Source organism: Danio rerio, chromosome 8 (assembly GCF_049306965.1).
Source record: "Danio rerio strain Tuebingen ecotype United States chromosome 8, GRCz12tu, whole genome shotgun sequence".
Lineage (NCBI taxonomy): Eukaryota > Metazoa > Chordata > Actinopteri > Cypriniformes > Danionidae > Danio > Danio rerio.
In genome coordinates, this window is record NC_133183.1 from 10,190,001 (window position 1) to 10,199,123 (window position 9,123).

General features: G+C 37.3%; 1 protein-coding gene across 1 annotated transcript in view; it reads left to right on the forward strand.

The window, feature by feature from the left end:
* Positions 1-1,424, forward strand: part of grm6a (glutamate receptor, metabotropic 6a) — a 126,230-nt gene extending 124,806 nt beyond the window's left edge. Inside the window, exon 12 of the mRNA XM_021478291.3 lies at positions 1-1,424. This exon is cut by the window's left edge and continues 1,270 nt beyond it. The gene's annotated coding sequence lies outside the window, so the exon portion shown is untranslated.
* The last annotated feature ends 7,699 nt before the right edge of the window (positions 1,425-9,123 follow it).

Below are 9,123 nucleotides of genomic sequence, written 5' to 3' on the forward strand. Positions count from 1 at the left end.
AAAAGTATAGCTTAAAGGGGCTAATAATATTGACCTTAAAATGGTATGAAAAAAATTTAAACTGCTTTAATTCTAGCCAAAATAAAACAAATTAGACTTTCTCCAAAAGATAAACTATTATTAGACATACTGTGAAAAATTCCTTGCTCTGACAAAAGAAAAAAAGATTCAAAGGGGGGGTAATAATTCTGACTTCAACTGTATAAGGTAAGACAAAATGCCTCTTTAAAAATGCATTTGCTACCGTATTACTATAAATTACTAAAAAATTAGAGCTGTCAATTGATTAAAAAAATTCACTAATTAATCACACTTTTTTAAAATAAATTATGAATAATCACGGAAAGCCATATTTATTACAGAAATAAAACACAGGCATGTTAATGCCATTTGAATTTCAAAACAACCAGTGCCATTAACAAACAAAATGATTTTCATGTTGGATTCTAAGTGGACTACAAAAAAAATCCAAAATACAGGCACTGCAGATATGGAAAATATAATAATAATACAATATTGAATGCAAACAATTGTACTCATTGTTAAGTTGAGTTTACAATGAAAATTAGTTCTAAAGTAGAAACAATTTTGCTTAGTCCTCCTTAACATTTAGCCAGTTGCTAGGACAGTTCCAGTTTCTTGACATTATAGGGGGACATTGTGGCAAAGACTATAGACTTCTTACAGGGACTTTGGGCACACCATCTCTAAACATTTAATTCTAAACAGCTTTGAGGGATACGGACACCGCGAAGACTATGAAATACATATAGAATGCCTTAAAGAGAACTTGGACACAGTCAGCAATGTCAGGCGTTTGCTCTTGTTGCTAGGAAACGCACACATACACACACACAAACACACACACTCACACACCCGGTGAGCGACTCCTCAACCTCCTCAGTGATTCATTTAACATGCATGATCGCGTTCATCAAATTTGCTTAAACTAAGTGCTCTAAAGTATGGCTGTATTTTACAAGCAAGGATTCTGACACAGAAATGTGAATCAGACGCTTTACAAATGTTGCGTGTAGGGGGAACACGTCAAACTTAATGAAACATTTGAGGGCGCATGGAATCAACTTAAAGGCAGTGGAATGGGCTTTCTTTGACAGCTTGCAAGATCGTCTGGCACTTTCACTAAGTACATTTACATGGACACCAATACTCCCTTTTTATAATTAAGATAAAACTCTTGTCTTACTCTTGATTAAGTCTGCCATGTAAACAGCGATTTTTGATTACCTTAAAGGACCACAGAGTCCCGAAATGCTGAGGTTTTTCTTTCTGTTCACCGTGAGGTATCAAATTCCATTAAAACAGCACTCTTCCAGCAGTCCTTACTTCATGTCTTCATTCAATAATTGTCACAGGGCATGAACAATATGTTGCTGAATGAAAGTGAACTGCAGTTAAAGTCTAAAGATAAAAAATGAAAAACCTGAAATTACATGAAACTCTGGAGGAAACAATGGATAGCCTGGTCATGCGACATTAATTGTTTTATACTGAAACTTTTCTTCTAAAAGCGCTTCCTTGGTCTTATCCATATTTCTTTGCACGTTAAACACACATCAGCCACAACAGGAAGTAGTTTTTTGTAACGTGTTCAATATTTCAAATTAATCACATGCGTTAACATGCTAATTTTGACAGCCCGACTACAAATTTTTATAGTATTACTACTAATACTATCTTATTATTTATAATATTACTATAAATAATACAGGTTTAAACAAAACCTTAATTTATGTATATGCGCAACTCAAAAATAAAAAAATGTGAAGCATTACATGTTGAGCAAGTCCATGAATAAAGAAAGAACAAATTATAGTATAGTATTTCGCCACAGCGAAATGAACTGCCAGCTTATCCAGCACATGTTTCACGCAGCGGATGCCCTTTTAGCGGCAACCCGTCTCTGGGATCATCTATACACTCTCATTCACACTCATACACTGTGGACAATTTAGCCTACCCAATTCACCTGTACCACATGTCTTTGGGCTGTGGGGAAAACCCATAGGAAACCCACGCGAACACAGGGAGAACATGCAAACTCCACACAGAAACACCAACTGACCCAGCCGAGGCTCGAACCAGCGACCTTCTTGCTGTGAGATGACAGCACTACCGACTGCACCACTGAGTCGCCCCGACTTCCAGATTACTATGGTATAAATACAGCACTACAACAAACAAATGAAAGATCGACTTAGAGTTCTCACTTAACAGTTTAATAATGATTAAATCAGCTATAGTTTAAAGTTATGGTGAGTTTTTCCTCCACTAAGGACTTATAATTGGCCATCTTGTGGAGGAATGTCAACTCTCTTTGCTCGGCTCAATGAAAGACTACGTCAACTTGTTGAGTCTCAGAAATTATAATTGTTTTTGAATAGGCACTATCCTTATATGTAAATACACTGCATAGATGCAATCTAAACAGCTACATTCTCACTGCAATAGTGAGTTTATTGATCTGCTGTCGCTCTATGTGGGAGGAGTAATACTCAAGTGTACATACTGTTATTACGGGAATATCGCACGGCTATCAGCCAATCAGATTCGAGAACCAGACAGAACTGTTGTATAAATATATATATATATATATGTTTAATATTTATTTAAATAATTCTAGCTAGGTGTTATTAATTAGCTTTTCAATATATCTAATTTTATTTTCATATAATGCATTTATTTATTTATTTATTTATTCAATGGTGATGATCGATCTCTTTGGCCAAAGACATGTTGGTGCTCTTATTAAGAAATTAGCAGGACAACAGGATTTCAAAGCTAAATATCAGTACAGCATCCAGAATGCACCATCATAAAGAATAATGTACAGTTCAACATTTTAAACAGTGTAAATAAAGGAAAACTGGAGGTTTAATGGATGTAAGTATTATATTGTGTGTTATGAGGCAGTTATTTTGTGTTTGATTGACAATATGCATGGGAAATTCTATCTGAGAAGTCTTAGTGTGTTACTTGGGTAACATGACTGCTGTGTGTTTTGCCACATCACATTAAAGAGTTGTCTATTTACGTCTTTCGATTAGCTTTTTTTTGTATTGCCAGTACTTGCCAGTGTTAATATGAAGATGTCATATTTGAAAGGGTATTGATGTCGAATCGATAACTGAAAGAGCAAAGCAATCAATTGTAATTAAAAACAGAATGATGATGTCGAAAAACTTAGTATGAAATCATAATGAAAAAAACAAGAGTGGGACACTGTGCTGTGAATAAACTCATTGTTTTCTGAATCACTCTTAGTTCAGTGTTTCTGTTCTCAAAAATTCTTCTATATAAAGCCTGACAGCAAGATGTTTGATATAGAAAAATAAATATGGTCGGTATGTGCTTTTCATGCATGCCCGAGAACAAAATAAATGTTTTAATAATACTGTATGAAAGCCTCTTGGTTTATTCACTATTGTCAAAATAATGTACGCTGCAAAAAAAAAGGCCTTTTGTAGTCCAAATATCTAAAAATCCAAACGGGCTCATTGTAAAAACATAGCCCTATACACATTTCTGGAGATCGCGAATTATGTAGCCAGAGGTATGTATGGCTGCACTTCATCTTTAAAACAAACGCTATGGGGCGGTATGACCACGTTCCTTTTCGCGCTACCAGCTGACCGATTACTTTCGTGTGAACAGTTTCGGGTCAATCAGTGCTTTTGAAAACACTGTCGGTTGGGTTTAGAGAAGTGGGTGGGCGGGTCAGTCGGTGCTTTTAAAAATACTAATGGTTGGGTTTAGGGAAGTGGGTGGGTGAGTCAATGGGTGCTTTTGAAAACACTGTCGGTTGGGTTTAGGTAAGAAGGTGGGTGGGTCAATCAGTGCTTTTGAAAACACTGTCGGTTGGGTTTAGGTAAGAAGGTGGTTGGGTGGGTCAATCAGTGCTTTTGAAAACACTGTCGGTTGGGTTTAGGGAAGAAGGTGGGTGGGTCAATCAGTGCTTTTGAAAACACTGTCGGTTGGGTTTAGGTAAGAAGGTGGTTGGGTGGGTCAATCTGTGCTTTTGAAAACACTGTCGGATGGGTTTAGGGAAGGGGATCAGTGGGTCAATCAGTCCTTTTTAAAAAAATACTAATGGTTGGGTTTAGGGAAGTGGGTGGGTGAGTCAATCGGTGCTTTTGAAAGCACTGTCGGTTGGGTTTAGGGAAGTGGGTGGGTGGGTGGGTCAATCAGTGCTTTCGAAAACACTGTCGGTTGGGTTTAGGGAAGTGGGTAGGTGGGTAGGTCAATCAGTGCTTTTGAAAACACTGTCTGTTGGGTTCAGGTAAGTGGGTGAGCGGGTTAATCTTTGCTTTTAAAAACACTGTTGGTTCGGTTTAGGGAAGTGGGTCAATCTGTGCTTTTGAAAACACTGTCAGTTGGGTTTAGGGAATTGGTCGGTGGGTCAATCTGTGCTTTTGAATACACTATCAGTTGGGTTTAGGGACCCCCCAACCACCACACAACCGGCAGAGGAAGTGACATCACTTGGAGCAAGTCACATGCTTTTATGTTAATGCATTTTTATAACTAATGTAACAATTCAATTCATCTTTATTTCTATAGCGCTTTTACAATGTAGATTGTATCAAAGCAGCTTTACATAGAAGATAGTAAATTGAAACTATGTCAGTTCAGCTTTCAGAGTTTAAGTTCAGTTTAGTGTGGTTTAATTTTCACTGCTGACAGTCCAAACACTGAAGAGTAAATCCATTGATGTGCAGTTTCACAAGTCCCAAACCAAGCATGCCAGTGGCGACAGTGGTGAGGAACTTCACCAATTGACAAAAGTAAAGGGAAAAAAACTCGAGAGAAACCAGTCTCAGTTGGGCATGACCATTTCTCCTATGGCCAAACATCTTGTGCAGAGCTGCAGTCTAGGCACCAGAGGCTGGAGAGCGTTGGACATCCATTGTGGAGAAGCTGTAGGTGGAAAAAGTCACCGGCTGGTGTACAGGCTGGCCCTTCAGGATCAATGTGAAGACTCGTCTGTTACTGGGGTCTTACAGGGATTCGACTCATGCTCTCCACTCCTCCATGACCACCACAGCAGCTGCTCTAGATAGGCCTGGTCCAGGATTATGGAAACCTCGTGAATAATAAAAAAAGACCAACATAAGCACAGATGCCTTTAAATTATAATGTCTTTTGGGAAGTGTTCTCGGCTCCGGTTGCCCTAAATAATGCAAACTAATAATCCTTTAGAGGAATCCTTTTGATTTCAAAGGCATTTCTGTTTTATGTGTATGCTAATGCAAAGAGATGTGTCTTAAATCTAGTTTAATCTAGCTTCCCGAACTGTACTAGGAAGGCTGTTCCAGAGTTTAGGTGCTAGATACAAAAAAGATCTAAAAAAGATTGAGTTTTGGTATTACAGAAATGACAAATAATACATAAAATAGATGTTTTGAACTAAAAAAGGTGAAAATTAGACTTGAATATTTTATAATTAAAGCTGAATGTATGATTCAGGAGACTGAGACATTGAAAATAAGCATAGTGGAGAGTTTTTAAATCAATATTTTCATGACAAAGTGTACCCAAATACACGTACTGTAGGCCTACAAACCAGTTTTAGAGTAAATATCTTTTCGTTATTTGGGTGTAGTGTTATATTGTTTAAATCTCTCAGTGCATACACTCACTGGCCACTTTATTAGGTACACCTTACTAGTACCGGGTTGGACCCCCTTTTGCCTTCAGAACCGCCTTAATCCTTCCCGGCACAGATTCAACAAGTTACTGGAAATACTCCTAAGAGATTTTGTCCATATTGACATGATAGCATGATGCAGTTGCTGCAGTTTTGTCAGCTGCACATCCATAACACGAATCTCCCATTCCAACACATTCCAAAAGTGCTCTATTGGATTGAGTTCTGGTGACTGTGGAGGCCATTTGAGTACAGTGAACTCATTGTTATGTTCAAGAAACCAGTCTGAGATGATTCACGCTTTATGACATGGTGCATTATCTTCTTTTCTTCAATCTTTAATCTTCTATTGTGGTTTGAAGAGCCTGTGCGAATTGTAGCTTCAGTTTCCTGTTGACAGGAGTGGCACCCGGTGTGATCTTCTGCTGTGGTAGGTTGGAGGTGTTGAACATTCACAGATGCTCTTCTGCATATCTCGGTTGTAACAAGTGGTAATTTGAGTTACTGTTGCCTTTCTATTAGCTCGAACCAGTCTGGCCATTCTCCTCTGACCTCTGGCATCAACAAGGTATTTGCACCGATCAGAACTGCCGCTTACTGGATATTTTCTCTTTTTCAGACCATTCTCTGTAAACCCTAGAGACGGGTGTGCGTGAAAATCCTCGTCTGGCACTAACAACCATGCCACGTTTAAAGTCACTTAAATCACCTTTCTTCTCCATTCTGATGCTCAGTTTGAACTGCAGCAGATTTGACCATGTCTACATGCCTAAATGCACTGAGTTGCTGCCATGTGATTGGCTGATTAGAAATTTGCGTTAAGAAGCAGTTGGACGGGTGTACCTAATAAAGTGGCCGGTGAGTGTCGTTCACATAGTTCTCAATAGAAACACTAAATAAACGTGTTCACTGTAATACACGGGAACACGAGAGTCCACGTTTTCATCCATTTTGCATGCACTACTATTGCATTGTCACATGCAGCTCACAAACCACTCTACTTGGGTATAAATATTAATATGTATTAAAGAGAACCATTCTGCTCTATTTACATAAGTGCATCATGTGCAACAGAACTTAGGTGAATAACTAGATTGTGGGTCTGTAAAGATGGCGGACGGCGTTTTCTTTAACAACATATGATTTTCTGTTTCTCTATTGACGAGGAATGAACAGTTTCCTCACAGTCTGGAGACTAAAACAGGATGGCACGAGGTGAAGAAACAATGACATCTGACGAAAGGATCCAAAGACATTCATCACCAAATTATCAGCTGCCCTCCTCACGTCAGTCAGTCAGTCAGAAATATGAATTATTACAATGGCACATGTTGTAAATATTCAGGGGCAATGAGACGTTATTTTTGTACGAAGGATTAGAATGAAATAACACAAATTCGGTATTGTCTTTGTATTACATAAGATATAAAGCGTGTTTTACTGTTTACTTGATTTGGGAATCAGTTTACTCAGATGCTCCCTCTTTTAAAGATTGGATTGAGCTGATGACTTTTACTGCATCATATGAACGTATGGCAAGACTCCATCCATACTTTTAATCAGAAATGGGGTAGCTTTTTGCAGTATTTGGAGAGCAAAAAAATGAAGGGTTGTCATTTTGACTCTCTGTTATTGTATTATTTTATATTTGTTATAATTTTTGTTTTGCTATTATTTTTATTACATTATTTTCCTATATGTTGATTTTGTATTGTGAATTTCATGTTGTGTTGGGTATAAAAGCTCCAAATAAATAAAGTTCAATGACAAAACAAAAAAACAAACAAAAAAAGATTTCGGAAACAGTTTTAGACCCGTCGTCATTATGAAAGAAAAATAATAATTAAAAATACCAGGTTTTAGAACAGCAGCTTTCGGACACTTAGTTTATTAGGTTAATTATGAGTTCAAGGATCATTTTAAACAGTAGTGTTGCCCACTCATAAAACAACAATGATTTAAGATTAATCAGAGTAGTTAAAAGGATATTTTAGCTTGTAATTTGAGTCGCTGGTCGGTGTCTGTGTAGTTTTGTCAAACACTGCCACCTTGTGCCAAATGTTAATTCTTCATTTAAACTTGAGCAATCTTGGGTCTTAGATAAAAGGATGATGGCGTGAGTTTTTTTTAATGTCTTCCACCTGTACTGCAGAAATGCAAAAATATACAAAAATAAAATAAATGCTAAATAGCATTTATGAAAATAATTCTAAAGGTTTCATTGTTTCAATATTAGATTTATATCATGTACTACTTCTACTACTACTAATAATAATATAATGTATTATAATCAGTGATGTAAAGTAGTAAAATTACAAATACTCAAGTTACTGTAATTGAGTAGTTTTTCTGAGGAATTGTAATTTACTGAGTAGTTTTTAAAATGTGCACTTTAACTTATCACTTGAGTACATTTTTAGTGCTGTATCTGTACTTTTACTCCAGCTACTTTCCTTCAATTTGCAGTCACTACTACTATTTTCTCTTGTCAATGGGGATTGGCTAAAGTAGAAAAATCAGTCCTTCGATTCCTGTCCAAATCACACATAGAAAGTATCTCATAATACCCAACAACCTCAAGACATGGGTGCTTTATAAATGCAGCAAACCGTTTGGAAGCATTAAAAATTTCCAAGAAGACATCCAAAATCTTTACACGCATTGACCCAGAGACTGTTAAATCAGGAGTGTCCAAACTCGGTCCTGAAGGGCTGGTGTCCGGCAGATTTTAGCTCCAACTTGCCTCAACACACCTGCAAAGATGTTTCTAGAAAGCCTAATAAGAGCTTGATTAGCTAGTTCAGGTGTGTCTGGTTAGGGTTGGAACTAAACTTTGCAGGACACCGGCCCTCCAGGACCAAGTTTGATGCATGTCACTGATGAGATTTCAACAATATATTTCAGCTAAAATAGCGCTTAAAATGTCACTATAATGCAGTATTTAAATCTAATAATTAAATAGTAGCCAAAGCGAGGCATTTAACCGCAAATAAGGTCCACTTTTTGAGAAAGAAAATAACCACCCCTTTCACCAGGCTGGCTACGGGCCTGCGGTTAAAGGGTTAACAAGCTTTTATTCATTTAGGCTACTTTTGTTTTACCAGTTTGGGGAATGTAAACAAAAACAATGGTCTAGTTAAACGTATTTCCTGTTATACATTTTTAATTTCTATAGCTTCCGAGAATCGAAAAAGAGCCACATATTGATAAATAATGTTATTATAGCTGTTTTAACAGTAATTGAATCTCCTCGTTAGGTTTATCAAATAGTTTGATAACAAGCAGGAAATGTTCATGGGTCAAATACATCACCCCATTTCATTTATACTATAATTCTTAATAATGGATTATTTTATTATTATTTATTGCGACAAAAGTCACACGCCCTCTTCTCCAGCGTTCACCCCGCCCATGGAGTTTCGCCCATCATCTCTCGCTCTCTCAGACCGGAAGTT